The 16,637-nt window shown below is 35.2% G+C and overlaps 1 protein-coding gene across 2 annotated transcripts in view; it reads left to right on the plus strand.

The window, feature by feature from the left end:
* The window catches only part of LOC133525150 (transcription factor egl-13), a 531,288-nt gene that overhangs the window by 461,703 nt on the left and 52,948 nt on the right, over positions 1 to 16,637 (plus strand). The gene's annotated exons all lie outside the window — the stretch shown is intronic.

Consider the following 16,637-nt stretch of genomic DNA (forward strand, 5'->3'; position numbering starts at 1 on the left):
ATTTCACCACTCCAACACGAGGAAAATACTAACTATGAAATGCCAAAAAAAATCAAACCATGAACGTAATAAAAAATGTATCATTCAAAATCAACATTTAAAAGTCAATTCTATCAGCTAACATTCTTATGCAACAACAACTCTAAATTTGCATCTGATTACTTTGCCCCACATGTGGATAAAATGCAACTTTCTCATTCATTCCCGGGCTTAGGGTCGGCAACGCGCATGTAACTCCTCTGGATTTGCAGGCGTACATAGGCTACGGAAACTGTTTACCATCAGGCTGGCCGTATGCTTGTTTGCCACCGACGTAGTATAAAAAATAAAATAAAACATTTTTGAACCATTAAGAGGGCCTTTACTTTACCAGGTGATGTGAACGTATTTTGACGGAGATTGTTTTGTTTTTATTCTCTTTGATGGTTTTCTGTTGGGTTACAGAGCTTAATGGTGTCGGCCCGAGGTGAAACCGATAAACAGTAATCCGTATTTTAAATAGTAGTTATATCTATTTACTAAAGTTAAAACCTTGTCTTTCCTTTGTAATAAATTCAAATTCCAAGTTCCATACAAACGTTTTCTTTTTACAAATATAAATTAGCCAACATCATTTCTGCTCATCTGTTAAGTTGTCCGCCTGTTTTGATTTCCACATGTTTTTTTCTTCTTCTGAAAACCTATAAAAATATCGACACTCCCCCCTCCCTACTCCGTTTCCAATTATTTCCCCGCCCTCCCCCCGCGCCGCGCGTTGAATACGCGATAGAATACCGCCAGGTTTTAAGAAATTATCCTCTTTGTCCATACAAATGAGAGCTTAGTTCTTTTGCTGCGGTTAATTTATTTAATAAGTCGTTGTTGAATAGGTTTTCAGCTCATTTTTCTTTACAATCTCTCGGAAAATACAGCTTTAGTTCGCTTTCCTTATTCAGTATTACAATTTATTTCTCGTCTTTCTTGCTTTCTACATCAGATTATGTTGCCAAGACTTATGGGTTTCGACTGAAAAGAAAAACGACGTAAGATTGCATGAAAATGCATAAATGTTTTTCGTTTTTCAATTATTCCAATATCACTCAGCGTTTGAAAATACAATTCCAATCTGATATTAACTATTTGTTGCATCAAATACATTGTTACGATTCCAATCTAATGTTCAGTTCAATTATTTTAGGAAAAATTGTAGTCAGTAGTAAGTACCAAATTGAAAAAAAAACTGAGTTGAAATGCGAACTGAAGATATATATTACAACAAAACTTTAGACAATTTTAGGGATATTTAGGTAGTTTATACTTACACGAAGAGCATTGTATTGTATTTCAATTGTATAATGGTTTTGGCTTTAGCAACATTGTAGCTAACCGTGTAATTTTGTTACCCTCAAGAAACTCCCACGCCCTTAATAAATGGTTTTTAAAAATTACAAAGAGTTCGTGCATTCTTCAAATCCCTCGCGAACTTTAGCCACGGATTTCCGAAACGACTTTATCATATTGTTCGTACGCTGGTAATACGTGAAACAAGAACATTACATTACCCTAATTTATTATCAGTTATGAAACTAAATATCATGCGAGTTTCAACTTTAATAACGAGGAATTAAGATTGACGTTGATTATTTCAGATTGACAAACTTAACGTGGTCAAAAATAAAGAACCCATACGTTTTTTTAATAAAAATCCAAACGATTTTCATTCTTAGTAATAAGGTATTAAGAGTTACGCAGTTGTTGTTGGCCGGTAAAACTAAGTATGTCGGAAAAAACGAAAATGTGCGTTCGAAAATCGAATCCTTCAGAATAATGCGTGGAACGTGATCTCTCAAGAAGGCGCTGGATGACCGTTTATTTTGTGATGCGTTTCAACGTTTGACGCGTTGCGCGGCAGTTGCATTTCAAGCGTTCCTTTTTTAAATTGTATTAGTCAGAATACAAAATGGCGTATTTAAAAGACAAATCATGACTCTTACGACGTTTTGTTTGTGAAGAAGTATTAATCGCTATTGTTGGGTGGGCCGGTGAGATGGATTAAGTCGCAATTTCTGGAGCGATTTTTGGTTTTTATTATTGTTTGAGTAAATTTTGAGAGAGTTTTTGTTTGTTGTTGTTAATCAACAGTGTCTGAGCCGTGACTAAAGTATTTCGGAGGATAAAGCTTTCATGATTTGCGATTAGGGAGCTTTTAACGGGTTTTTTTTTCTGTACAGTAATACTCAAACAACATACATACAAACGAACTATACATACGAATCATAATCAAGCATATATCCGTGGTAACTTATAGCGCCTAAAATTATTCATAAAATTTATGTACCTAACAAGAGGGTACTATGTCTTTTCGAAATTTTAATTCCATGCTTTAAAAAGGTTAATTAATTTGTGTCGTTAACAAAAAAAATGGACTATATTATTCAAAATTGCGGCGTCTCGTCGTCCAAGCGCCTCGGACATATAAGGTATCTTTGACCATGCAATGACACATATAAGGTGAATTTTCATGACAATGTCACATATGGGTCGCAATTTTTAATAAAGTCGTATAACCCACAACACACGTGTGCACAAATCCCTCGACAGATTGTTACGAACTCACAAATCTTACAATAAATCCTCTTTATTGTACAGCTTAATCCGCATAATGATTTATTGTGATTACTTAATTATTTTTTGCGTCTGCTTAAGAATTTTTTTTTTTAATTCATCGTTACCGTTTTAGGGCCCATCCATAAAAATTAAAATCCTAAATTTTCCAGTGAAATTTGAACCTATGGTGTAAAAAATTATCGGTCTTTTGAAAGAGAATATGGGAGACAACGAGAAAGAGACAACGCTCTACGAAACCGAAATTTCTATGTGCAATATTTATCGCCGGTTACTGTCTGAAGTGGCCAAAATAATTAATAGTAAAGAAAATAAATGCATTCACATCATACATCAGAACGTACAATAATACGTACGAAATAATTGTAACATTTTCTAGAAACATTTGACTCACAGAACAAATGCAGCGGTCGTCAACGTTTTCCGTGTCCGTTATAATAGCGGTAGTCATACGTTTGTCAGCAGGAGTCGTCAACCGTTTCCCGATTTATGTAATAGACGTCAGGGGTGGCGATCACTAACTGACCATTATAAAAACAAACGCTGTTTTGTAAAGATGTTAAGGGGTAGACACGATTTATCTTTTTCTGCTAAAACTTTTCATTTATTAATGAAAGAAATGAATCAAGATGCATGAATTAAATTGTCCTCCAGCGTCCCATAGTTCTAATATTTACCATACCATAGTACTAACAAGCGACCCGCCCCAGCAGACGCGGCGCAGACTTAAGGTGTAGTGAATCGCCTTCAATCCAATTTGAATAATTGTTTTATTAGAACAATGTAGCATTTGTTTTGTTTCGTTCGATTTGATAACAAAAAAGAATCCAATTTTTTCTTATATGTTGGCTGCTAGAGGTTGTCAAGTTGATATAAATGCACTCTCGATTTCGTTCTACTTGTAGTTACTAAACGAGCAAATTCAATACTTTGTGAATAAATATCAGATCGACCTAGCCCCGAATTTAGCAAAACTTGTACGGGTACTAGGCGACAAAATTCAATATATGTACTTACTTACTTACTTCACTGGCTCAGTGACCCAAACAGGATCTTGGCCTCTGACACAAGAGAGCGCCACTCTGCCCTATCCTGCGCCACTTCACGCCAGTTGGGTATTCCGAGGGCGAACAGGTACAATAACAAATTATGTATTCATTCTAAAATAGATTTATAGACCGAAATAATATATCATAAGACAAGAAACAGCTAGGTTTAATTATTAGTCATTTTGTTTCATATTTCATTATACATACTATATGACGACCGGTCTGGCCTAGTGGGTAGTGACCCTGCCTACGAAGCTGATGGTCCCGGGTTCAAATCCTGGTAAGGGCATGTATTCGTGTGATGAGTCATGGGTGTTCTCTATGTATTTAAGTATTTATAAATATTTATATATATCGTTGTTTAAGTACCCTCAACACAAGCCTTATTGAGCTTACTGTGGGACTTAGTCAATTTGTGTAATAATGTCCTATATTTAAAAAAAAAAAAGCCAAGCTAAGCCAAGCTTGTAGCTTTATTATGCACATGGCCAAGTATTGTTAAAAAAAGAAATATAGTAATTCAAAGAAAACTTATTTCGTAAATATAAATTACTGTGTTAAAATTCGTTTGCCGACCTTCTCTTGGCCTTAACAGCGTAATTTTCGATGTCGTATATCGGTCGTCGCTTCCTTTATTGCATTCCCGAAACGTTCCTATTTACCCATTTTATTGTGATACTGTTGCATAAATTAACGTTTCACCTTCACATTGAGTTATTTATTCGTTTTCATTATATGACGTCACCTTAAGGGTTTTTTTTGGTTAATATAGCGACAAATAGCACTAATTTGTATGTTTTTTTTTATACTACGTCGGTGGCAAACAAGCATACGGGCCGCCTGATGGTAAGCAGTCTCCGTAGCCTATGTACGCCTGCAAGTCCAGAGGTGTTACATGCGCGTTGCCGACCCTAACATCCCCTCTCGTTGAGCTCTGGCAACCTTACTCACCGGCAGGAACACAACACTATTTATGAGTAGGGTCTAGTGTGATTTGGCTGCGGTTTTCTGTAAGGTGGAGGTACTTGTACTTACTTACCCAGTTGGGCTGTGCTCTAATTCTGGAATGACATCCGCTGCGCTGTGCCCTACCACACAAAGCGAGATGACATTCACAATACCTCTCTTTTGGACGTAGTTTAAGGACGTACCCGGGTCCGGGGTGTGTGTGTTTTACTTTTAATTGAATGTTAGAAATAATATAGATACTTTATTCGTATTATCATTTGCCTTTTCACAAACTTTTATTTAATCTTGTTTATCAAATCTTGAAAGCTAAATTTGACCCATTCGCGATTTCCGTTTGCGCTGAAATTTTGCATACATATGTAAATAGGATGACAATGCAATATTATTATGATGACGTGGAGCTGATCTGATGATTGAGACAGGAGGTGGCCATGGGAATGCTGTAATAAAACAACGCAAACTAATTGTGTTTGGGGTTGTTAGAATTGTCTCGATGAGTAATTAGTTGCCCGTGGAAAGAAAAATACAGTGAGCGATAAAATCTTGTACCAAAAATGAATTTCATTAGAAATATTTGACATTAAAATTATATATTTTTGTTAAATTTTTCTGTTATCATAGTAACAAGTAAGTTTGGTTTATAAACTATAACAGTTATTTTGAGTACAAAGTTTTTCTAGTCAATTTTGTCCAATAAAAAAACAAATAAAGAAAAACCAGAATGAAGTAAATTACTTATCACAATATAGCTTTGCTTTATCAACTAATTGATCAAAAGATCAAAAGAAAGTATTTAGTTTCTCGATTGGCCGTGATTGACGCCTTTTTCTTACAAAAACTAAATGTTGAATAAAAGCCAAAACGGATTTGGATTACATGGACAAAAGTTAATTGGATTTTGGGCTGTTTGGAAAAGTTATATAGCTCAAGAAAGCTTTTTTGCTTTCAAAAGAAAATAAATTATGAATAAATGTTACTTGATTGCTAAACGGAGTAAGGGCCGATACAGACGGACTGCAACCCGACTACAACTTGTATGGGAACTGCATGCCGACTGCAACGTCGACGTGCAGTTCCCATACAAGTTGCAGTCGAGTTGCAGTCCGTCTGTACCGGCCCTAAAGGGTATATATAATATCCCTAGATTTTAAAATAAAAAAGTGTAACCTGTATTTAATAATTGACATACTCGTATATATAGACATGCCGTAGTTCATTGATGATTATTTATTTTTTAAATACATAGAACAAAAACATATCACAGACCTATGTAGAAACGATTTTACCAATAACGTAAATTTTAAGATTGTGTTAAAAATGTTGACGAATCCTATCCTTAATAATTAGTTTACAACACCCGCCTGGGTTTTAAAACACATTAGTTATTTCAGAGTTAAGAAATATAAAATATGTAATCATTTGAAAAATTGAGTCAACAATTTTTTTTATCACTAGTTGACGTAAATTTTAATTTGTTTGTCTATTTTTCGTTAAATTTGGATAACATTTGGCCGGTTTGAAGACACCAATTGTCCCAAAAAACAATAATGTACCTATGTAATTTTTACCTATGTACCGGTGACTTACGAAAATACCGAACGTTGTCGTAACTCAGTGGAATATTTTATAGAACATACGTTGAAATTGTGCTTACTCGTATTATGTACAGAATAGGACACTGTCTATCCACCAAACTATATCCAAAACTGACATAAAAATACAAAAAAATCGGTTCAAGTAGCCAATAATAAATAAAATGTTGTCAACTACTGTCCGCTGACCAGCGCCAGGGGTAAAAAACCAAACAGCACTAAAATGCAAAACGCAATTGGAACAATCGATACATCCTGTGACCGGGCGAGGTCGGGCAAACAACTTGTACAATGTAAATTCGTGTGAGGCGCTTTGATCTCGCCGCGGAGTTAGGGCTGTCACCTTAATATTATGGAGAAAGTTAACTGAAAGAAATGTTTGCATAATGGTTAGAAAATATTTTGTTACTACTTACACAAAAATTGGGACTTGTGATATGTGTTACACTGGATAACAGATCGGTTTTAGGAAATTTATAATTTTGTTTAAATATATTTCTTTATTACTTAAGTTAAGTTATTTTTTTAAATTACTCAATCGGTTCAGTTAATTATTTTTTCAATTACCACCATTTTACTAATCTTAGTTATATGTACATACTTAAACAGAAAATTTTACTGAATGGAACATTAAATTGTGCTTACGACAAGAAATAACTAGTTTAATTAATATATTTATAAAATTTAAATATTTACTTTGAATTGAAATTGTTGGCGTCAATTAACACTTTACTTATCAATAGAATAATACACGCAAAGTTATTTAAATTTGTAGCTGCCCGTTTTTAACTTGACTTAAGAAAAAATACTTACACCTATTCTAGAAGTTACAGGCTTAAGCAATATACTAGTATTTTACCCCCTTAATCATAAAACATAGCAAATCTAGTTTCAAATTTGGTTTCTTCTCATCATCATCATATCAGCCGAAAGGCATCCACTGCTAGACAAAGGCCTCAATGATTTCCACAGCGGCCGGTCACGTGCTGACCGCATCCAAGCTGTCCCTGCGATTTTGACCAGATAGTCCATCTTGTTGGGGGCCTTCCCACGTCTATGGATAAGGATATCAAGTGTGTAAGCACTTGACAAGCATTTAGGAAGAATACCATTAAACAAAGTATCTAAATATCTTTATTTTTATCGTCCAGAATTTTGAATCAATGCTCAACATAAGCTACAGTTTTCTGAAGACTTTTAATAAATGCTAGTAGTCCGGTCTGTGGTCATGAGTTTCTATCTACAATAGCTATTGTAAGCACCAAGCAATAACGTTAGTAACAATAAAACTCAGTAAATTTAATATTGTATACAGTTTTACTTTCATCACAAACAGTTCCAAGTGAAAGTAGTATCCGAGACTTTTACATGGAAAAATTTCGATTACTTATTTTACTTTTGAATGGGCTTCGAAATTTCGAAAATGAAAGTTTCCTTTGTATACTGTAAAATTTTGTCTTAAATTTCCGATAACTTTTCCAACTTCTTGGAAATATTCCACAACTTTAACATCAGTAGTGACAACCCTAGGACCCACAGAGTAGTATACGAACAGAGTTTACGTTGGCATCATTCAAATGTATGAAGTCGCTATTTACGTATGACCAGAGCACTCATTACGGATTGTTATTGGAATAATAAAGAGATCGCATCCGTCCGTCCGTCTAGTCGTTACACACTTCCCAGTAGGGGAGACTGGGTACGATTGTTCTACGAGCTACTACGAACGCTCGTACAAAAAACAGATTTTGACCCCATCGCAGTTGTAACTCGTACAAAATTTAGGGGAGACTGGGTATCATTGTTTTATAGGCCACAACGAGCATACAAGAAACAAATAATATTAATCGTCGTCGTAGATTCTCTCTTCTTCTTTTTCTTAGCCCTTTTCTATCTTAGATATGTAGACCTCGTTCAATTTTTGCTATTCTGTTATTAGAATAGCTTGTAATGAAATAGGTGCGTTTGATATTACAGTTCAACGGAATTGTTTTAGTGCATGTTTCTTGGAAGTATATTACATTGCAACACTTATATTTGTGTATATTTACGTGTCGATAGATTTTTATCAAACATAACAACAAAAACCGAATCGAAATCAGTCCATTTGTTTGAGAGCTACAATACTACAGACATATAATTTACAGGCGGAATTTATAGGTCATAATGAGCAACTTTTACTATGGCACGAACCCCGAAATCGCGAAAAAAATATTTACTCTCCCATAGAAAATGTTAAGGTCAGGCAGCCAAAATGTATGATACAGACATTTTTTTCGCGTTTTCGGGGTTGGTCCCATAGTAAAAGTTGCTCAGTATGATCTATTATATTCACTTCGTATTTTTTTTTATACTACGTCGGTGGCAAACATGTATACGGCCCGCCTGATGGTAAGCAGTCTCCGTAGCCTATGTACGCCTGCAACTCCAGAGGAGTTACATGCGCGTTGCCGACCCTAAACCCGCCCTCCCTCGATGAGCTCGAATACGAATAGGTAAGCATTTGACCACAATCTCACCTGATGGAAAGTGCCGATGCAGTCTAGGATGGAAAATGCTTACCTAAAAGATGTCTATTCACTCTCGATTTAAAAAGATCCAAGTTATAGTGGACTGGAAATAGATTTTCAGGAAGTGAATTCCACTCCTTAGCCGTTCGCATGATAAAGCTGGATGCGTAGCGTTTAGTGCGAATCAGTGGTAAAGTAACGACGTCAGGGTGAAACGCAAGTCTGCGTCTAGTCTCACCGTTTGCAGGTCCATCCCTCTTTTTTCTGTCGGGGTTTAAAATGGAACAACATACCCAGTTTCCCCACCAGTTCTATTGCGAAACGATCACTCTATTCTCTAACAAGTTTCCGCGAACTGACACTTCTGTTGTTTATTACTCTGTGTTTATCTGTACTACTTTTCTAACGCGTTTAGAAATTTTAACTTTTTACGAACTGGTTCAAAAGTTAATTAATATTATACAGTTGTAAACGCTTTTAGCGCTTTTAGGTTATATGATGAGTAATTAAATGGTGTATTAATTGGCTGTCTAAGTATTTGTGTTAATTATATAAATGTCACATGTTTAATAGCTTTTGGTTATATAACCCTTACAGTGTCATGTCGTTGACTATTATGACTACAGATCAAGTTTAGGAAAGTTTAAAAAAAAACATGAAAATTTTACCATACACATACAAAAATTTAATTTTTTCGAAATGAAAAAAATCCTTTCCACTACAAAACCATGAGAAGTGACCAAAATTATTCCATGCAATTTATTTTCATTCATTTAAATGCAGATGAAGTTAAAGTGACGTCTGAAAAGTTTTTTGACCATCTCCCCCTCACCCCCTAAACGTGTGACGTAAATAATGGATGAGTCATAATGCTTACATCAGGATAGCTTCGAATTGGAGCAGGAAAAAAACTACAAACCAAGACGCGCACTTGACCGTACAAACAAATATGGCGGATTCGCGTGAATATTTAATAAAAATCGCGAACACAATTTCCCGTGTCTCCCAAATAGGCGTGCATTTAAATCTGTCGACACGAAGCTTTATTGCCCTGTCATCGCCATCGCCTTGTCGACATTACACGACATTATGTCGAAAATAAGTCGAAGAATCCTATTAGTACGGTCACGGGTTAGAATAGGTTACTCATTCTGTTTAAATCACTGGTCATCTGCATTTGAAAAGTAATGGACCTTATTGTGAGAGAACAAAGTATACAATTGAATGTTTTTAATTGTAATCACGCAGGAGGTGTTGAGGAAAATATAAATAATTAAAATTGAAACTCGAATATCCTATAAATTACGTTATGCGAAAGATAGCCATTGATAAAATATTGATTGTACCTAATAATTATTTTATATATATTTTTAATTAATAATTATGTATAGCAATTGCATTAATATTTGAGTCTTAGCTTGCTAATTGTGTCGTTCTCAAGAAAAAGGCACTACATTGTCGCTTGCCATAAGGACGCTCTGACAGGTTATTCGTATAAAGATACGAGCAATTTTCGTCGTAAGTGACAACGTGGTACCTCTTGCTCGAGAACAACACAAATCTTGAAACTAGTCCAAGCCATTGGTAGTCACTAAAAATATAACTGTTAAGTTTTTAACTTTGCACATAACATTAAAGTAAGTGTCTAAGGGTGAATCAACTTTTTTTGTTTTGTTATCCTGTCCCGTTGTCCAAGGGACAACAGTGGCATAAGTAGTTTGTTTGAAGAGACGTTGTATGCCGTTCTATTAACATGCTTAGTAGGGGGCCCATTATGGACATTGGTTATAACGACCACAAAAACGCAAGTTTAATACATTTAAGTACCATAAAATCAGTATTTCAATGAACTTTTATCCCCTGGACAACTAATCGTAACCATGGCAACCAGTGACGCTAAAAAGTTGATTCTCCCATAAACACGAAGGATTAATACAAAAATACGACAAAATATTATAAGTTCTTTCGTAAATTTATAAAAAAATCTTTTTAGCCTTAATTAAGCTCCAAAGGCGTTAGTTTAAAACTTAAAGCTTACCTTAATACGTAACATGACTAACGTGAAATAATGACGTTCTTTGCCTACCGAGTCGAGGCTGGAAAGGGCCGGTACAAAGTGGCTTAAATTTTTTAATTGCGACCGCCTTATAATTATTATACTGCTTTGTGCATTCAGCATGTGAGGCCTTTAGCTCGGCCAGCCTAGCTACGCAAGAAACGGGCGATAGCGTCTGTAAAGAAAAAAATATGAAACACATCTATTTACATATTTGATGCTGAGTATGTGTGTTTTATGTTTTTTAATGTGTATTTATCTATTTAAGTACCTACAAATTTTGCTTAACTTGGATCTAGGGCTGTAGTTTTAGGGTTTCGTACCCAAAAGGTCAAACGGGACCCTATTACTGAGACTCCGCTGTCCGTCCGTCCGTCTGTCACCAGGCTGTATCTCACGAACCGTGATAATTAGCCAGTTGAAATTTCTACAGATTATGTATTTCTATTGCCGCTATAACAACAAATACTAAAAACAGAATAAAATAAATATTTCTTTCCAATCTCGAGGTTCTCATCCAATCACCGAAGTTAAGCAACGTCGGGCGGGGTCAATAGTTGGATGGGTGACCGTTTTTATAGATAATGCGTGTAAATCGTAAATATGCGAATATATCCCGCAGCCGCTGCCGTCGGCAGGGTGTTCATCCTCACACCCTAGAACCTAAATGGTCACGCACTGTGCGGTTTAAGAGGAAATTCCTCCCGCGCACGCGCCGGTTGTGGAATGAGCTACCTGCCGAGGTTTTCCCGAGGGTCTACAGTATGAGGTTCTTCAAAAAAAGGAGTGTACAGATTTTTAAAGGGTCGGCAACGCGCATGTAACACCTCTGGAGTTGCAAGCGTCCATAGGCTACGGTGACTGCTTACCATCAGGCGGGCCGTATGCTTGTTTGCCACCGTCGTGGTATTAAAAAAAATTCTAGCTGATAATCGTCTTTATATCCTTACGCATTGTATGTTTGATTAAAGCACACTATATAATGAATTAAAATTATCATTTAACGCATACCGTCTGTCGCTTTTTACTTGCTCCGCAGCGTAAAAATTTAATAGACCCGCTCCTTGCGCGACACCCCGTCCGCACGTAACAAGACTCTTTGCAATATGGATATTATGCTCTTTGGCACAATATCGCGAATATTATGCTCATTAGTGGCGGTTACTTGGTTGACGTTTTCATTAAGCATTTGGTACATTTGAGATTAGGAGTTTTAATTTTGGATCCTTCCTTCCTTTACCATGAGCATGAAGCCGATGGTCCCGGGTTCAAATCCTGGTAAGGGCATTTATTCGTGTGATGAGCATGGATATTTGTTCCTGAGTCATGGGTGTTTTCTATGTATTTAAGTATTTATAAATATTTATATATTATATATATCGTTGTCTAAGTACCCTCAACACAAGCTTTATTGAGCTTACTGTGGGACTTAGTCAATTTGTGTAATAATGTCCTATAATATTTATTTATTATTTATTTATTTACCATGTCTATATTTAAGATAAATATGTAATTTTGTCAGATCACATCACTCGTACTTTAAAACACGTGGCGAAGTTCTTGAAAGGCGAACCATGGTAAACATTATGAACCGTTTATATCACCCTCGAAGTCGCAAGATGATATACAAGAAAAACGTTTTTAATATGTGCATCGTTGTATATAATCATCTCCCGGAGGAACTAAAGCTGCTAGAGGGAAACGCCTTTAAGCGCAGTCTTACAAACTCGCTCTTAGAGCGTTGTTTTTACAGCGTAAAGTCGTATCTCGAATACCAACAGTATTCAAATTAGTGATATTTAGTAATATAATTGTATTACTTGTGATATGCCTATTATGTAAACTTTTTCAATTATTTCAATTTGACATTTTATATTAATTTTAATTTATGCTTTATAATTTTACTGATTATAAATTTGCACGCTTGCATGCAAGCTAGATACATGAACTGTAAAACTGTATTGTAAAATCCCCATACTGTATCGATGCAAATAAATAATTTCTGATTTCTGATCATATTCGTGCTACTTCACTTGAATTTTTGTCTTGGAGTTTTGACACACGACTGAGGCTTTATATCTTATTGATACCACCTTGATTTAATTTAGTGGCTGATATTAATTATTTTTTTCCCTTTTTTACAGGTAATTTTTACTGAGTAACTAGAGATACGCCACCAAAACATTGAGTGCCATCAAGTAAGTACTAAGTTTACGATATGAATCCTATGAAACATGCCTCTCAAGAGTTCCAAATTCTTGAAATAGCTTTCATCTAAATAAAACATTCAAAGGGTTTATAACCTACTGTGTACATTAATCATGCGCGTAAACAGGACATTTTTAACCACTTATCAGATTAAATTAGGATAGTCTCCGGTTAAATAATTAACGGTACCAAGAAATCTGAGACTCTAATGCTTGCTTTTAATCGTTGTCTTTAATTGCGCCATACTGGATAAACCCGACCATTTCGACCAACCAATTTCTACACTAAACACCACCCGTATTTCAAACGGATAAGGTTGCTTTTTACTAAATCCAAGTGTAAATTTATCTTGGTTGTCTATTTGTAAGGACATATAGCTTTTAATTCACACGCATAAATGTGGTTATCTAAATTGTAATAGATTCTTGTTACTTGAAGTATTTGAGAATGAAAACCTTTTTGTGGCGTTTGATTACATCGGGTTACTGTTTGATAAGATTTTATGGTATTTGTAGTGCTTTGGTTTGTTCAATGCGACCTTTGATTCAAAGGTTTACGGCCCATGAGAAAGTAAAGTTGGGTTTTAATTGTAGATGGCACATTTGAAGGTTGATACAATACAATACAAATCCTCTTTATTGCACAAACTTAGAATTAATGTTCATGGAAACACATATAATTATAACACGCCAATTCGATTAAAAGTGTTTTAAGCTTTTTATCGATTACTTATTGTATCGCTTAATTCTATTATTTCCAGAAACACAATTTTGTCCCAACAACAGCTTAAAATCGAAGTATCGATAAACCATCGATTTTATATCGATGTTCGACTGACAACTCGAATTTCGACGAAACTCGATACCCGGCCATTACGCGGTCCATTATTTACGTCCACTGACGTACAATGACTACTATAGCTACCTAATGACTTCTATAAGTGACCATCATGGTCACTATGCATAGAAGCGGCATTATACGCTTTTACACAGAAGTATAAGCAAATTAAATTGCTATTTATATCATGGGAATCGTATAGGTTTAGATTTCACGCTGCGAACAGTATGGGTAGCATAGGAATTAGATAATTAAGATAAAGAGATTTTAAAATAGCTAAAGTAGCGCCTAAGGTGGCATTGGGGAAAACCTTATGCTTGAGATAGATGTAAAAAAATAAAACATTACACGCACGTGACAGAGAAATAAAGCATTGAGGTTTAAAACCTTATGCTTGAGATAGATGTAAAAAATAAATTCAGACACGCACGTGTCCGAATACGCTAAGAATAAATCGAATCTAAAATTCTAAATTCATATTTGAATAGCTTGTTTTCGTCACCATAATAAATATTTATGTAATAAACGGTTAAAGCAAAGTATATACACCCCCAAACTCATCATCTTTTACTGTCACTAAAATTACCAATTATATTGTTCTACGCAACTATTTAGAAGAAAGGACTTCAATTTAGACCTTATAATGAACTAGTTACAGTTGCAATTCAATCGTAACATCAAACAACTTCAAAACTTCGCTTTCGATAATATAGCGTGACAAATGAACTTCAATTTTACATCCTATTATAATCTTGATATGGTTGCAATTGGATTGTAAATTCGTAGCTTTGATTTTGATGATATGGCGTCACAAATATAGTCAAGTGGTCAATAAAATATACAAATTCAGACAATTACGTTGTGTAACGACTTCAGTCCCACGCCACTCTTCGTAACTCAGAAATATTTAAAGATATGTCACTACGTGACCAGAGACATGAACTAGGAGACCGATTTGTCTAATCTAAAGGGATACACAAAAGGCCATACACAAAACTGACCTTCAGCATGAATTTTGATGATATATTCAACATCTATCTTGAATAAATATAAGCACTATCAGTTTATTGTTTTCGAAGCAGAAACGAAGAAAACTGAACTTGAATTTTGACAAAAGGCCAATTCTTCTCTCTCCTACTAATTTATCGCATAAGTGGCTCGTCCGATGTTGCTTATGTCCATGGGCGCTCGTCTCGTCTGCTTGTTTGCGTCCTATTAAATAAATAAAAAATTAAGTAAACACTAACTGTAACTTTTGTCATCCATCTTGTATTATGATTTTATTATCTGTCTCGTCAGCGGTGAGTTTTTCGATGCCATCTTTGACTATTGAAAGACTTGCTTCACGTCCAGCTGAAGAGTCTCTATTCCCACCCTTAGAACGCCATGTCCAAATCTAAAATAGTACCTCCTTGTAGTACCTCTAAATGGCGGCCTCAAAATTACTGGACTTTTAAAGCATGTTTCGTTTTCAACTTCAATTTACGCATTCTTCCTGCATCATAGGCAATAAAGTAGACTCATGTTTATGGCTACGCTAAGCTCCTATTTCCCCTGAAACCCTCACTCTTTTGTAGTAACCTTTGAAAATATTCCAGCTGTTCCAACCGTACCCAGTTTACCCTAGTGAAGTAGGTAAAAGAACTAGGCTCTAAACCTAAATCTTCTTATAAATGTTGAGACTTTGGTTCAAATAGAGACACAATTTAATAACAAACCGTCCAGTAAATCAGAGCATAATTAATTAACGACTAATGAGAATTGGAGTGTGGGTGATAACTCGTAATAAAATTTATCGCGAGAAATTAAGGTTGGCTGATTAAGAGAAGTAATCTTAAGGAAATTGCGATGTTTACATTTACATAATTGTGAGTATATATTTAAAAATGGCGGTCTACATAGTTTTTGCATAAATATTGGTACACATTTCCAATTCCAAAGATCAAGCTTATTACATAATATAAGTGTAATAATGTTTACCTGAATTCATGAAAAACATCTTGAAAAAATCTATGAAGAAATTTACGGATGGAAAAAAAAATATGGACAAATATTCTTGTGGATTGAAGAAAATACAATAAAATTAGGCAAAGCGACATTCGCCTAATTTTATTGTATTTTCTTAATTTTACATTTACTGTCGTAAAGTTAATAATTTACTTTCTCATAATAAGCAGCACTGTATTTAAATCTGTACAATGTAATTAATTATACGATTTATCTAACGATAGATGTAATTAATTCATCTGACGCTTTGGAATGTAAAAAAAATACTTACGTAGAATAGAAGTTTTAGAGTCCGTCTAAGCTAATTTTCCGCCGACTTGAATAAAACAAGTCAGAGACTGTCATTACAAACATCATATTTTCATAGAAAAACGTAATGATGACATCACCACACTTTGACATTACAAATGCCATGCAGAGTTTATTTAGTCCGACTCTAATATTATTTACGCAACGACGTCCGGTCTGGCCTAGTGGGTAGTGACCCTGCCTTTGAAGCCGATGGTCCTAGGTTCGAATCCCGGTAAGGAAAATAATTTGTGTGATGAGCACAGATATTTGTTCCTGAGTCATATTTATCGTTGTCTGAGTACTCATTAATATAAGCCTTCTTGAGTTTACCTACTATGTAAAAATGACCAATACAAAAAAAAACACACACACACACACACAAGAATAAAGAGAAAGCCCACAAATGGCGCAATGTTCAAATTTATCTGTTACAGATAGTATCCTACATAGCAACAGGTGAGACCAAAAAGCACGTTACACACTAAATGATTGAAATAACTCAATACCAACAGGT

This window comes from Cydia pomonella, chromosome 14, assembly GCF_033807575.1.
Source record: "Cydia pomonella isolate Wapato2018A chromosome 14, ilCydPomo1, whole genome shotgun sequence".
NCBI lineage: Eukaryota > Metazoa > Arthropoda > Insecta > Lepidoptera > Tortricidae > Cydia > Cydia pomonella.